We start from the raw sequence: 15,021 nt of genomic DNA on the forward strand, positions 1-15,021 counted from the left end.
TACCGGACGCACAACTAACACCAACATAGTTGTCAAGGCCTCAGTTATCCGCTTTGCAGCAGGATGACTGCTGTGATATTTCATCTTCCTCGCAAAGGACTGTTGAACAGTCAATTGCTTACTGGAAGTAGTACAAGTGGGCTTACGACTTCCCCTCTGGGATGACCATCGACTCCCAGCAGCAACAACAGCAGCGCCAGCAGCAGTAGGCGTTACACGCAAGGATGCATCGGAGGAATCCCAGACAGGAGAGGACTCGTCAGAATTGCCAGTGACATGGCCTGCAGGACTATTGGCATTCCTGGGGAAGGAGGAAATTGACACTGAGGGAGTTGGTGGGGTGGTTTTCGTGAGCTTGGTTACAAGAGGAAGGGATTTACTGGTCAGTGGACTGCTTCCGCTGTCGCCCAAAGTTTTTGAACTTGTCACTGACTTATTATGAATGCGCTGCAGGTGACGTATAAGGGAGGATGTTCCGAGGTGGTTAACGTCCTTACCCCTACGTATTACAGCTTGACAAAGGCAACACACGGCTTGACACCTGTTGTCCGCATTTCTGTTGAAATACTTCCACACCGAAGAGCTGATTTTTTTTGGTATTTTCACCAGGCATGTCAGTGGCCATATTCCTCCCACGGACAACAGGTGTCTCCCCGGGTGCCTGACTTAAACAAACCACCTCACCATCAGAATCCTCCTGGTCAATTTCCTCCCCAGCGCCAGCAACACCCATATCCTCCTCATCCTGGTGTACTTCAACACTGACATCTTCAATCTGACTATCAGGAACTGGACTGCGGGTGCTCCTTCCAGCACTTGCAGGGGGCGTGCAAATGGTGGAAGGCGCATGCTCTTCACGTCCAGTGTTGGGAAGGTCAGGCATCGCAACCGACACAATTGGACTCTCCTTGTGGATTTGTGATTTCGAAGAACGCACAGTTCTTTGCGGTGCTTTTGCCAGCTTGAGTCTTTTCAGTTTTCTAGCGAGAGGCTGAGTGCTTCCATCCTCATGTGAAGCTGAACCACTAGCCATGAACATAGGCCAGGGCCTCAGCTGTTCCTTGCCACTCCGTGTGGTAAATGGCATATTGGCAAGTTTACGCTTCTCCTCCGACAATTTTATTTTAGGTTTTGGAGTCCTTTTTTTACTGATATTTGGTGTTTTGGATTTGACATGCTCTGTACTATGACATTGGGCATCGGCCTTGGCAGACGACGTTGCTGGCATTTCATCGTCTCGGCCATGACTAGTGGCAGCAGCTTCAGCACGAGGTGGAAGTGGATCTTGATCTTTCCCTAATTTTGGAACCTCAACATTTTTGTTCTCCATATTTTAATAGGCACAACTAAAAGGCACCTCAGGTAAACAATGGAGATGGATGGATACTAGTATATAATTATGGATGGACTGCCGAGTGCCGACACAGAGGTAGCTACAGCCGTGGACTACCGTACTGTACTGTGTCTGCTGCTAATATAGACTGGTTGATAATGAGATGTAGTATGTATAAAGAAGAAAAAAAAAAAACCACGGGTAGGTGGTATACAATTATGGATGGACTGCCGAGTGCCGACACAGAGGTAGCTACAGCCGTGGACTACCGTACTGTACTGTGTCTGCTGCTAATATAGACTGGTTGATAATGAGATGTAGTATGTATAAAGAAGAAAGAAAAAAAAAACCACGGGTAGGTGGTATACAATTATGGATGGACTGCCGAGTGCCGACACAGAGGTAGCTACAGCCGTGGACTACCGTACTGTACTGTGTCTGCTGCTAATATAGACTGGATGATAATGAGATGTAGTATGTATAAAGAAGAAAGAAAAAAAAAACCACGGGTAGGTGGTATACAATTATGGATGGACTGCCGAGTGCCGACACAGAGGTAGCTACAGCCGTGGACTACCGTACTGTACTGTGTCTGCTGCTAATATAGACTGGATGATAATGAGATGTAGTATGTATAAAGAAGAAAGAAAAAAAAACCACGGGTAGGTGGTATACAATTATGGATGGACTGCCGAGTGCCGACACAGAGGTAGCTACAGCCGTGAACTACCGTACTGTGTCTGCTGCTAATATAGACTGGTTGATAATGAGATGTAGTATGTATAAAGAAGAAAGAAAAAAAAAACCACGGGTAGGTGGTATACAATTATGGATGGACTGCCGAGTGCCGACACAGAGGTAGCTACAGCCGTGGACTACCGTACTGTACTGTGTCTGCTGCTAATATAGACTGGTTGATAATGAGATGTAGTATGTATAAAGAAGAAAGAAGAAAAAAACCACGGGTAGGTGGTATACAATTATGGATGGACTGCCGAGTGCCGACACAGAGATAGCTACAGCCGTGGACTACCGTACTGTACGGTGTCTGCTGCTAATATAGACTGGATGATAATGAGATGTAGTATGTATAAAGAAGAAAGAAAAAAAAAACCACGGGTAGGTGGTATACAATTATGGATGGACTGCCGAGTGCCGACACAGAGGTAGCTACAGCCGTGGACTACCGTACTGTACTGTGTCTGCTGCTAATATAGACTGGATGATAATGAGATGTAGTATGTATAAAGAAGAAAGAAAAAAAAAACCACGGGTAGGTGGTATACAATTATGGATGGACTGCCGAGTGCCGACACAGAGGTAGCTACAGCCGTGGACTACCGTACTGTACTGTGTCTGCTCCTAATATAGACTGGATGATAATGAGATGTAGTATGTATAAAGAAGAAAGAAAAAAAAAACCACGGGTAGGTGGTATACAATTATGGATGGACTGCCGAGTGCCGACACAGAGGTAGCTACAGCCGTGAACTACCGTACTGTGTCTGCTGCTAGTAGACTGGATGATAAATAATGATATAAAAAATATATATATATCACTACTGCAGCCGGACAGGTATATATTATATAATGACGGACCTGCTGGAGTGGACACTGTCTGTCAGCAGAATGAGTTTTTTAATTTTTATAGAATAAAAAAACACCACACAAGTCACACGACGAGTGTACTTTTTCAGGCAGACATTCAATCACAATATACTATACTGGTGGTCAGTGTGGTCAGGTCACTGGTCACAGTGGTCAGTGGTCAGTCACACTGGCAGTGGCACTCTGGCAGCAAAAGTGTGCACTGTTTAATATGTACTCCTGGCTCCTGCTATAACCTATAACTGCTCCCCAGTCTCCCCCACAATTAAGCTGTGTGAGCACAGTCAGATATTATACATAGATGATGCAGCACACTGGGCTGAGCACAGATATGGTATGTGAGTGTGACTGAGTCACTGTGTATCGTTTTTTTCAGGCAGAGAACAAGAACAGAACGGATTATTAAATAATAATAAATTATAAAACTGCACTGGTGGTCAGGTCACTGGTCATCAGTCACTAGTATAACTCCTCCTAAGCTCCAGTAAGTAAATGAAGTGTCTCACTCTCACTCTCCTATCTATTTTAATTTCTAAACGGAGAGGACGCCACCCACGTCCTCTCCCTATCAATCTCAATGCACGTGTGAAAATGGCCGCGACGCGCGGCTCCTTATATAGAATCCGAGTCTCGCGATAGAATCCGAGCCTCGCGAGAATCCGACAGCGTGATGATGACGTTCGGGCGCGCTCGGGTTAACCGAGCAAGGCGGGAAGATCCGAGTCGCTCGGACCCGTGTAAAAAAACATGAAGTTCGGGCGGGTTCGGATTCAGAGAAACCGAACCCGCTCATCTCTAATACTTACTGTATATTAGTGATGTGCGCTGACCCCTATGTTTTGGTTTTGGATCTGTATTAACTTTGTGTTTCAATTTTGTTTTTTGCCAAAACCACCCTCATATGTTTTTGTTTTGGTTTCAGATATGAAATGTTTTTATAAAATTGATATAAAAACAGCTAAAATCACATAATTTGGAAAAAAAAATGTTCCCTACAGTATTATTAACATCAATTACATTAATTTCCAGTCACTTCTAGTCAGGTTTGACCACGTCAAAGCTCACAATATTGTTTTCATCCAGTTTAGTCCAAAGGCTGCAGCGAACTTGTTGGTTACTGAATGACAGAGCAGCGACACTTGCACACGGCAGTTGATAGCACAGCAATGAAACATTGCCACACAGCAGTGTGTTTCGCTACAGCCTTGCTGTGTATAGCAGTGTGCTGTGGTAGGACTGTGATGCGAGCACAGCGTGACAGGCTGTGTTTGTTCACAATGGTGCTAACTACTATTACACTCAATGGGAGGCGTGAGCATGCGTATGCGGCTGCCATTGAAGTGAATGTTTATGAACAGTGTGCTGCGGTACGCACACATTGCAGCAACACTGTAAGAGGACACATCTTCACACAATATTTATTCATCCCCAGTCAGGGCCAGTTACGGGGCTTATGGCGCCCCGGGCGGCATTAGGGGGCGTGGCTTTGTACAGGGGACGTGGTCATTTACGCCCCCTGTACAGACTGAAATGATGTGCGGTGCGCGATGACGTCATCGCGCACCGCACAGCAAAGGTCCTCTCCACGAAGGGAAACTAGAAGCGTAGCGTCTAGTTCCCTTCGTGGAGAGGACCTTTGCTGTGCGGTGCGCGATGACGTCATCGCGCACCGCACAGAAAAGGACCTCTCCACGAAGGGAAACTAGACGCGTACGCGTCTAGTTTCCCTTCCCAGCGGCAGCGGCCAGCGGCAGCAGGGGGCAGCGGGCAGCGGGGGGCACACAGCAGCAGCGGATCTTGCCCTGGTGCGGCGCCCTCCGGAAGGCGGCGCCCCGGGCAAAAGTCCTGCTTGCCCGTGGCAAGATCCGCTACTGTCCCCAGTGTGATCCTCACTGTGAGGAATTTTTTTTCACTTTCTCTAATGAGAAGCTGTGGTTTAATGGGGAGGTTCGTGCCCTGCTCAAAGCTAGGTACAGAGCCTTCAAAGTTGATGATCAGGCTGCACTGAGACTTGCCAGGTCCCACCTGCGTTATGGTATTAAAAGAGCAAAAGTCAGCTATTAAAAAATGATTGAAGTTCTTAGCAGTCTGAATAGGAATCCTAGAGGCTTATAGCAACTGATATATGAAGTGACTGGGTACAAAGCTAAAAGAACCGATTATGGGGAGGTTAGTGACTCACTATTGGATGATTTAAATTAATTTTATTGTAGATTTGATGAGATAATAGACTGCCCCAGTTGCCACAGATCCCTCGTGAGGGGGAAACGCCCTTGTTGCTTGAGGGAAGCATTGTGCGAAATTGCTTGCGCATGGTAAACCCAGGCAAATCAGTTGGATCTGATGGCATTCAAGGGAGGGTCCTTCATGGATGTGTGGATCAACTGAGCAGAATAATAACAATTTTATTTAACCTGTCACTTTTGTTTTGTATAGTGCCAGTGAGTTTTAAAGTGACCAGTATTGTTCCAATCACCAAGAAAGGATTAGTAAACTGTTTTAATTATTATTGGCCGATAGCATTGACATCACTTATGATGAAATGCCTTGAAAGGCTTGTACAGAGCCATTATCAAATCTTTTTCCCCAGCTGAGTTTGACCCATTCCAATTTGCTTCTAGACTAAATTGTTGCACTGATGATGCAATTATTACAATGTTGCATTCTACCTTGTCCCATTTGGAAACGAGGAATGCTTATGTTAGGATTTTATATGTCGGTTCTAGTTCGGCTTTTAACACAGTGACCCCTATGTCATTGATGGATAAATTATTTGTGTTAAGCCTTGATGGTTTCACTTGTAATTGGATTTTAGAATTCCTGACAAACAGGCCCCAGGTGGTTAAAGTGGGTGGTACCAGGTCTGGGGATGTGTTGACAAGTACAGGTGTACCTCAGGGCTGTGATCTCAGCCCTTTTCTATATTCGATGTTTACCCACGATTATGTGTTGGAGGATGCATTGTAAAAAAAGTGATTAAATTTGCAGACGACATTGCTGTAGTGGGGTTAATTAATGATTATGATGAGACCACTTACAGGATGAAAGTCGAGAAATGAGTTGTTTGGAGCACTGAAATATACTTATTTTTAAATGGTGGGAAGAACAAAGGATCTAATTGTAGATTTTAGAAGAGGGTTATCGCAGAAACCACTGTATCAGCGAACAAGCCGTTTAAATGGTTTTATCCTTTTGTTTTCTGGGCATACAGGTCTCGTATTGTTTGACATGGTCTACGCACTTGGAATTGATAATTAAAAAAGCTCAGCAATAACTTTTTTTCTTGCGACACTAAAGAGCTGCAGGAGTTAGTGTGCAGACCATGTTAAACTTCTACAGGTGCTCGATTGAGATTATCCTAATTTATGGACTAGTTACATGGTATGGCAGCTGCACTGCCAATGATTGGAGTGCTTTAGAGCAGATTAGAAGGAGCACTAGGAAAATCATTGGCATGCCGTTTCCGACCTTTGTGAGCGTTATAGTCTCAGGGGCTTAAAGAAAGCTAGAAGTATTATATCAGAACGTGGCCATCCTTTTAACAAGTTTTTTGTCAAACTCCAGTCCCAAAAGAGATTTTGAGCCATGCTAGCACGCAGAAGTCACTTTAGAAATAGCTTTGTCCCATCTGCAGTACGGATGCTAAAAATGTGTGAGTGTATTATTTTATGAGTTTTTTTAGAGATGTGCGTAAGGCACTTTTTAATGTTTTGTGTTTTGGTTTTGGATCTGGATCCCCGCTCGTGTTTTGGATCTTGATTGGTTTTGCCAAAACCACTCTTTGGGTTCTGGTTTTGGTTTTGGATCTGGATAATTTTTGGGGGGAAAAACAAAAAAAGATAAAATCACTGAATTTTGGAGTAATTTTGATCCTACGGTATTATTAACCTCAATAGCATTAATTTCCACTTATTTGCAGTCTATTCTGAACACCTCACAATATTGTTTTTAGGCCAAAAAATTGCACAGAGGTTGACTTTGCAAAGCAACACAAGTGTGTGGCACAAACACCTGGCCCATCTAGGATTGGCACTGCAGTGGCAGACAGGATGGCACTTTTAGAAACTAGGCCCCAAACAACACATGATGCAAAGAAAAAAAGAGGTGCCCTGAGGTTGCTGGATGACTAAGCTAAGCGAAACAAGTGTGTGGTACAAACACCTGGCCTGTCTAGGAGTGGCACTGCAGTGTCAGGCAGGATGGCACTTTTTAAAACTAGGCCCCAAATAGCACATCATGAAAGAAGAAAAAGAGGTGCAATGAGGTAGCTGGATGACTAAGCTAAGCGGCACAAACACCTGGCCCATCTAGGAGTGGCACTGCAGTGTCAGACAGGATGGAACTTTTAAAAATTTGTCTCCAAACAGCACATCCTGCAAAGAAGAAAAATAGGTGCAATGAGGTAGCTGGATGACTGAGCTAAGCAACACAAGTGTGCGGCACAAACACTTGGCCCATCTAGGAGTGACACTGCAGTGTCAGACAGGATGCAATTTTAAAAACTAGGCCCCAAACAGCACATGATGCAAAGAAAAAAAGAGATGCACTGAGGTAGCTGAATGACTTTGCAAAGTGACACAAGTGTGCGGCACAAACACCTGGCCCATCTAGGAGTGGCACTGCAGTGGCAGACAGGATGGCACTTTAAAAACTAGGCCCCAAACAGCACATCATGCAAAGAAGAAAAAGAGGTGCACTGAGGTAGCTGGATAACTAAGCTAAGTGACACAAGTGTGCGGCACAAACAACTGGCCCATTTAGGAGTGGCACTGCAGTGTCAGACAGGATGGAACTTTTAAAAACTAGACCCCAAAAAGCACATGATGCAAAAAATAAAAAAATAGGTGCACCGAGGTAACTGAATGACTAAGCTAAGTGACACAAGTGTGCGGCAAAAACACCTGGACCATCTAGGAGTGACACGTAGTGGCTGAATGTCAATAGTGAGCAGCAATTTTTTGGGCCACCAACAGCATCTCCGGCATGCCCCTGTCATTTTTAAAAAAATTCTGCACCACCAAATTAATTGTATGTACAAAACATGGAATGTACTGGAATTTGTCCAGATGTAATGCAAGCACAAAATTGGTGGTGTTGTCCAATATCACAAATCTGCAAGGAGAGTCTAAGTGGGGTAAGCCATTGTGCGATGATTTCCCTCAGTTTCCGTAAGAGGTTGTCAGTGGTGTGCCTCTTATGGAAACTGATGATACACATTGTAGCCTGCATAGGAACGAGCTGGCATTTGTGAGATGCTGCTACTGGTCCCACTGCTGTTGTTTCTGCAGGAGGCAAAATATCTGTCCAGTGGCTTTCACAGTCATATAGTCCTTAGTTTGCCCTGCTCCGCTTGTCCACATGTCCGTGGTTAAGTGGACACTGGGTACAACTGCATTTTTCAGGACAATGAAGACACTTTTCTTAATGTCCCTGTACAGTCCAGGAATTGCTTTTTTAGTGAAGTGGAATCTAGATGGGATTTGGTACCGGGGACACACTACCTCCATCAACTGTCTAAATCCTGCCACACTAATGGCAGATACCGGAAGCACATCTAACACCAACATAGCTGTCAAGGCCTCAGTTATCCGATTTGCAACAGGATGACTGCTGTCATATTTCATCTTCCTCGCAAAGAACTGTTGGATAGTTAATTGCTTAGTTGCAGTAGTACAAGTGGTCTTCCAACTTCCCCTCTGGGATGATGATCAACTCCCAGCAGCAACAACAGCAGCGGCAGCAGCGGCAGTAGAAGAAAGTGGTTATTTATCTTTCCTAATTTTAGCCTCCAAATTTTTGTTCTCCATTATTTTTCTGGCGTTTTATAACAATATGCGGCACAGGAGAGCATAACCCTACACCCCACATGGCAAACCCTGTAAAAATTATTTGGATTAAATATTAATAACCCCTTTATTTGGAGAAAATAATATACAGCAAAGGATTGCACCACTGAATTTATATGGCAGCACCACTTGACTGAACTTATACAGCAGTACCCCTGGACTTTTACGGCAGTACACCTGGACTTATACGGCAGAACCACTGGACTGGACTTATACAGCAGTACCCCTGGATTTATACGGCAGTACCCCTGGATTTATACGGCAGCACCACTGGACTGGGCTTATATGGCAGTACCCTTGGACTTATACTGCAGTGCCCCTGGACTTACTGTATATGGCAGCACCACTGTACTTATATGGCAGTATCACTGGACTGGACGTATACGGCAGTACCCCTGGACTTATACGGATGTACCCCTGGACTTATATGGCAGCACCAGTGGACTGGACTTAAACGGCAGTACCCCTGGACTTATACAGCAGCACCAGTGGACTGGACTTATACGGCAGTACCGCTGGACGTTATGGCAACACCACTGGACTGGACTTATATGGCAGTACCCCTGTACTTATACATCATAACCCCTGGACTTATACAGCAGCACCACTGGACTGGACTTATATGGCAGTACCCCAGGACTTTTATGGTAGCACCACTGGAATGGACTTATACGGCAGTACCCCATGACTTATACAGCAGCACCACTGGACTAATATGGCAGCACCACTGTTCTGGATTTATATGGCAGCACCACTGGACTGGACTTATATGGCAGCACCACTGGACTTATGGCAGCACAGGACACCAACACTGTGACTGGACTGATGCAGCACAAGACACCACCACTGGACTGATGCAGCATCACTGGACTTATGGCAGCACAGGACACCACCACTGGACTTATAGCAACACAGGACACCACCACTGGACTGATGCAGCACAACACAGCACCACTGCCCTGGACTGGACTTATATAGCAGAACTGGACTTATGGCAACACAGGACACTGCCACTGGACTTATGGCAGCACATGACACCACCACTGAACTGATGCAGCACATCACAGCACCACTGCACTGGACTGGACTTATACGGCAGCACCACTGTACTGGATTGATATGGCAGCATCACTGGACTGGACTGATACAGCAGCACAACTGGACTTATGGCAGCACAGGACACCACCACTGGACTGATGCAGCACAACACAACACCACTGAACTAAACTGGACTTATATAGCAGCGTTGGACTTATGGCAGCACAGGACACCACCACTGGACTTATGGCAGCATAGTACACCACCACTGGACTGATGCAGCACAACACAGCATCACTGGACTCAGGACTGGACTTATACAACAGCACTGGACATAAGGCAGCAGAGGACACCACCACTGTGTCTGGACTGATGCAGCACAAGACACCACCACTGGACTGATGCAGCACAACTGGACTTATGGCAGCTCATGACATCACCACTGGACTTATGGCAGCACAGGACACCACCAATGAACTTATATGGCAGCACCACTGGACTGGACTTATACTGCAGTACCCCTGGACTTGTACGGTAGTAACCCTGGACTTATATGGCAGCACCATTGGACCAGACTTATTATGCTGTACCCCTGGACTTTTACGGCAGAACCCTTGGACATATTTGGCAGTACCCCTGGACTTTTATGGAAGCACCACTAGACTGGACTTATACAGCAGTACAAAAAGGAAAAAGAGTTATGAGTGCGCTGTCAGTGGCAGCACGTATAGGGGGGGTTGGCCCTTCGTGGAAATAAAGCAATAATATAGAAATGTATACTGGCGCCGCTGTAAAACCAATAAGGGACATTGGTATATTAAGGTAAAAAGTCACATCATTTTAATAAACATATAAAATACTATAATTAAAATATCTCGGACATATACGGCAGTACCACTGAACTGGACTTATATGGCAGTACCCATGGACTTATATGGCAGTACTCCTGGACCTATATGGCAGAAACCCTGGACTTATATGGCAGCACCACTGGACTGGACTTATACTGCAGTACCCATAGACTTATGCGGCAGTACCCCTGGACTTATACGGCCGCACCACTGGACTTTACTTATGTGGCAGTACCACTGGACTGGACTTATATGGAATTACCACTGGACTAGACTTATACAGCAGTACACCCTGGACTTATACTGCAACACCACTGGATTTATACTGCAGCACCACTGGACTGGACTTATATGGCAGTACCACTGGACTGGACTTATACAGCAGTACCCCTGGACTTATACGGCAGTACCACTGTACTGGACATATATGGCAGTACCCCTGCATTTATATGGCAGAACCCCTGGAATTATACTGCAGAACCACTGTACTTATACGGCAGCACCACTGGACTGGACTTATACTGAACTTCCCCTAAACTTATGCAGCAGTACCCCTGGACTTATACGGCAGCACCACTTAACTGGACTTATACAGCTGTACCACTGGACTGGACTTATATGGCAGTGCCCCTGGACTTATACATCCATACCCCTGGACTTATATGTCAGCACCACTGGACTGCACTTAAATGGCAGTACCACTGGATTGTACTTATATGGCAGTCCTGCTGGACTGGACTTATACGGCAGTACCCCAGGAATTTTATGGCAGCACCACTGGACTGGACTTATGCAGCAGTACACCCTGGACTTATACTGCAACACCACTGGATTTATACGGCAGCACCACTGGACTGGACTTATATGGCAGTACCACTGGACTGGATTTATACCAAAGTATTTCTGGAAATTTATGGCAGCACTACTGTACTGGACTTTCATGGCAGTACCCTATGACTTATACGGCAGCACCACTGGACTTATATCGCAGTATCACTGGACTTATATGGCAGTACCCCTGGACTTATATGGCAGAACCCCTGGACTTATATGGCAGCACCACTGGACTGGACTTATACTGCAAAACCCCTAGACTTATGCATCAGTACCCCTGGACTTATACGGCAGCACCACTGGACTGGACTTATACTGAACTTCCCCTAAACTTATGCGGCAGTACCCCTGGACTTATATGGCAGCACCACTTAACTGGACTTATACGGCTGTACCACTGGACTGGACTTATATGGCAGTGCCCCTGGACTTATACATCCATACCCCTGGACTTATATGGCAGAACCCCTGGACTTATATGGCAGCACCACTGGACTGGACTTATACTGCAAAACCCCTAGACTTATGCATCAGTACATCTGGACTTATACAGCAGCACCACTGGACTGGATTTATATGGCAGTACCCCTGGACTTATACGGCTGCACCATTGGACTGGACTTATGTGGCAGTACCACTGGACTGGATTTATATGGCAGTACCACTTGACTGGACTTATATGGCAGTACCCCTGGACTTATACGGTAGTATCACTGGACTGGACTTATACAGTAGTACCCCTGGACTTATACGGCAGCAGCACTGGACTGTACTTATACTGCAGTACCCCTAGACTTACAGTATGCGGCAGTTCCCCTGGACTTATACAGCAGCATCACTTAACTGGACTTATACGGCAGTACCACTGGACTTATACTGCAGTACCACTGTACTGGACTTATATGGAAGTACACAAAAAAACAGAACATAAAGCGCTTAGTGGTCACGTATGAAATGAGTAGGTCTCTGCAATCCACATATTAAATGATTAAAGAATTTAATACAACAAAAGAATTAGAAGAACAAAATACTACACATTTAAAATGTAACTGAAGATACAATAAAATTGCTGCTTAAAGTCCTGCTCCCAAATGGAAATGTTAATCTGAATCAGATAGAGTTCAAATGACCTGTTCCTTTTGAATAGTCCCTTTTGATCCCATATGGACCTATAAAGTAATATGCAACCGTGAATAATTACCACTGATGTATTCAAGGCATTTTAAGTGGTTCAGCGTCCCGCAGAATGGAAGTCCCTTGATGTAGATTGTGGAAAAGTTGCCACGGTTTCGTGGAGATCCCTCCAGCACGGTCCAAAGGGTGATGAAATGTGGGGACTTGGTCCAGGTCTTTGTTTCTTCTAATTGTGAAGGCTGTTATTTTACCCTCTGTGCCTCTGCTCCCTTGGATCTACAATTAGAAGAAACAAAGACCTGGACCAAGTCCCCACATTTCATCACCCTTTGGACCGTGCTGGAGGGATCTCCACGAAACCATGGCAACTTTTCCACAATCTACATCAAGGGACTGCCATTCTGCGGGACACTGAACTGCTTAAAACGCCTTGAATACATCAGTGGTAATTATTCACGGTTGCATATTACTATATATGTATATGATCAGTGAGATCCATGCAGGTCTTCATTGTGTCTAGTATTTAAAGTGTTAAAGGTAAAAAAAAATTGTGTGAGGTCCCCTTCCTAAGCATTACCAGCCTCGGGCTCTTTGAGCCGGTCCTGGTTGTTAAAATACAGGGGGAAAATGCACAGGGGTTCCCTTATATTTATAAAACCATCACCGGGCTCTGCGTCCGGTCCTGGTACTAAAAATATGGGGGACAAAAGATGTTGGGGTCCCCCACATTTTTAAAACCAGCACAGGCTCCACTAGCCATAGAGATAATGCCACAGCCGGGGGACACTTTTATATAGGTACCTGCGGCCGTGGCATTACCCCCCCCAACCAGTTACCTTTGGCTAGGGTTCCCTAGAGGAGTGGGGACCCCTTAAATCAAGGGCCCCCCCTCCAGGCACCCAAGGACCAGGGGTGAAGCCTGAGGCTGTCCCTCCCATCCCTGGGTTGTGGATGGGGGGCTGATAACCTTTGTTTGTGTAAAATAAAGAATATTGTTTTTTGTCATAGAAATACAAGTCCCAGCAAGCATCCTCCGCAAGCTGGAACTTGGAGAACCACAAGTACCAGCATGCAGGGAAATAATGGGCCCACTGGTGCCTGTAGTTCTACAACAACAAAAATACCCAAATAAAAACTAAACACACACACCTTAAAAGTATAATTTTATTCAAACACACTTACACACTCATACAAACTTATTTACCTACATAACACGCCGAGAATCACGTCCACTTGTCCAGTAGAATCCACCTGGTACCTATAAAGAATAAAATTATACTTACGAACCAGCCAGTGAAGCTCGGTCCTCTTCGTTCATGTACTGTAGTAATCCAAAGGGTAGAATAAAAAATAAAACGTAATCCCAGTCCACGCAACTAAACGGGTTCCAAGTGTACACATCTAACCCCTTTTCCCAAATGCTGTGACTTCCCGTGACTGCTGTCACTGGAGATCCCACCAGCCAATCAGGGAGTGCCACATCATGGTGCTTTGCTGATTGGCTGTGCGCTACTAGCCTGTCAATCAGGAGTAGCGCACCAGCTAGAATGGAGCTTAGCGTCGCTCCATTCTAGCCTATAATGGGAACTTAGCGGTCTGTGGTTACCCGCAAGGTTAATTGGGGTCACCCTTTTGTGTTCATCATTTTCTTCACACTTTTATAATTTGTCCCCACTGAAATCCACCATTACAGGTGCCTCTGTATTTTGTTTACATAATAGCCTGCTAAATTCTTCCTTGCAGAATTTGAAATTAATTTTGATGAACATCATTTTTTCCACATTTTGGGGTAGTAGCCTCCTAAGCCAATTGCTAACAAGGTTCCTGTCTGCACTGAAACTCTTTCTGAGTACACACTGGAGGGTGGGCAGCTTAAAAAAGCAATGACAGTTTGTACAAGGGCCAACAAATTGCCTTTTTTCCCTGCCAGTAGTGAAACATACTGTATGAAATGCCTATTTGGAAGCTATTATTAAAATAATCCTGCACCATTCTTCGGCTGATGACCATGTCAGATGGAGGCACAGTACAGGTGTCACAGTACTTGTGTTATGGATACAGCACAAGCGCTAAAAGACTTTAGTGCAACATCACCAGAACGTTCCTTTTGGGTTGGATGGAATGTTCTTTTTATCTGATGTTCTCCTTTGGTTCAGACCATTTAGGTATAGAGACTCCAACAGAGGTAGTATGGAATAAAACAGATATAATAAAAACCAATGTGTAGTAAGTTTTGTAAAAACCAAGGTAAGTATAAGTGCCTTTTTAAGAGGCTTTTTATTCTTCTAGGAGACTATACAGAATCCAAAGCGTACCCCACTCACACTTTAAGCGGGGATATATAAGCACATCAAGGTTTCTTTATAAGGATGGTGGC

This window comes from Pseudophryne corroboree, chromosome 8, assembly GCF_028390025.1.
Source record: "Pseudophryne corroboree isolate aPseCor3 chromosome 8, aPseCor3.hap2, whole genome shotgun sequence".
NCBI classification, from domain to species: Eukaryota; Metazoa; Chordata; class Amphibia; order Anura; family Myobatrachidae; genus Pseudophryne; species Pseudophryne corroboree.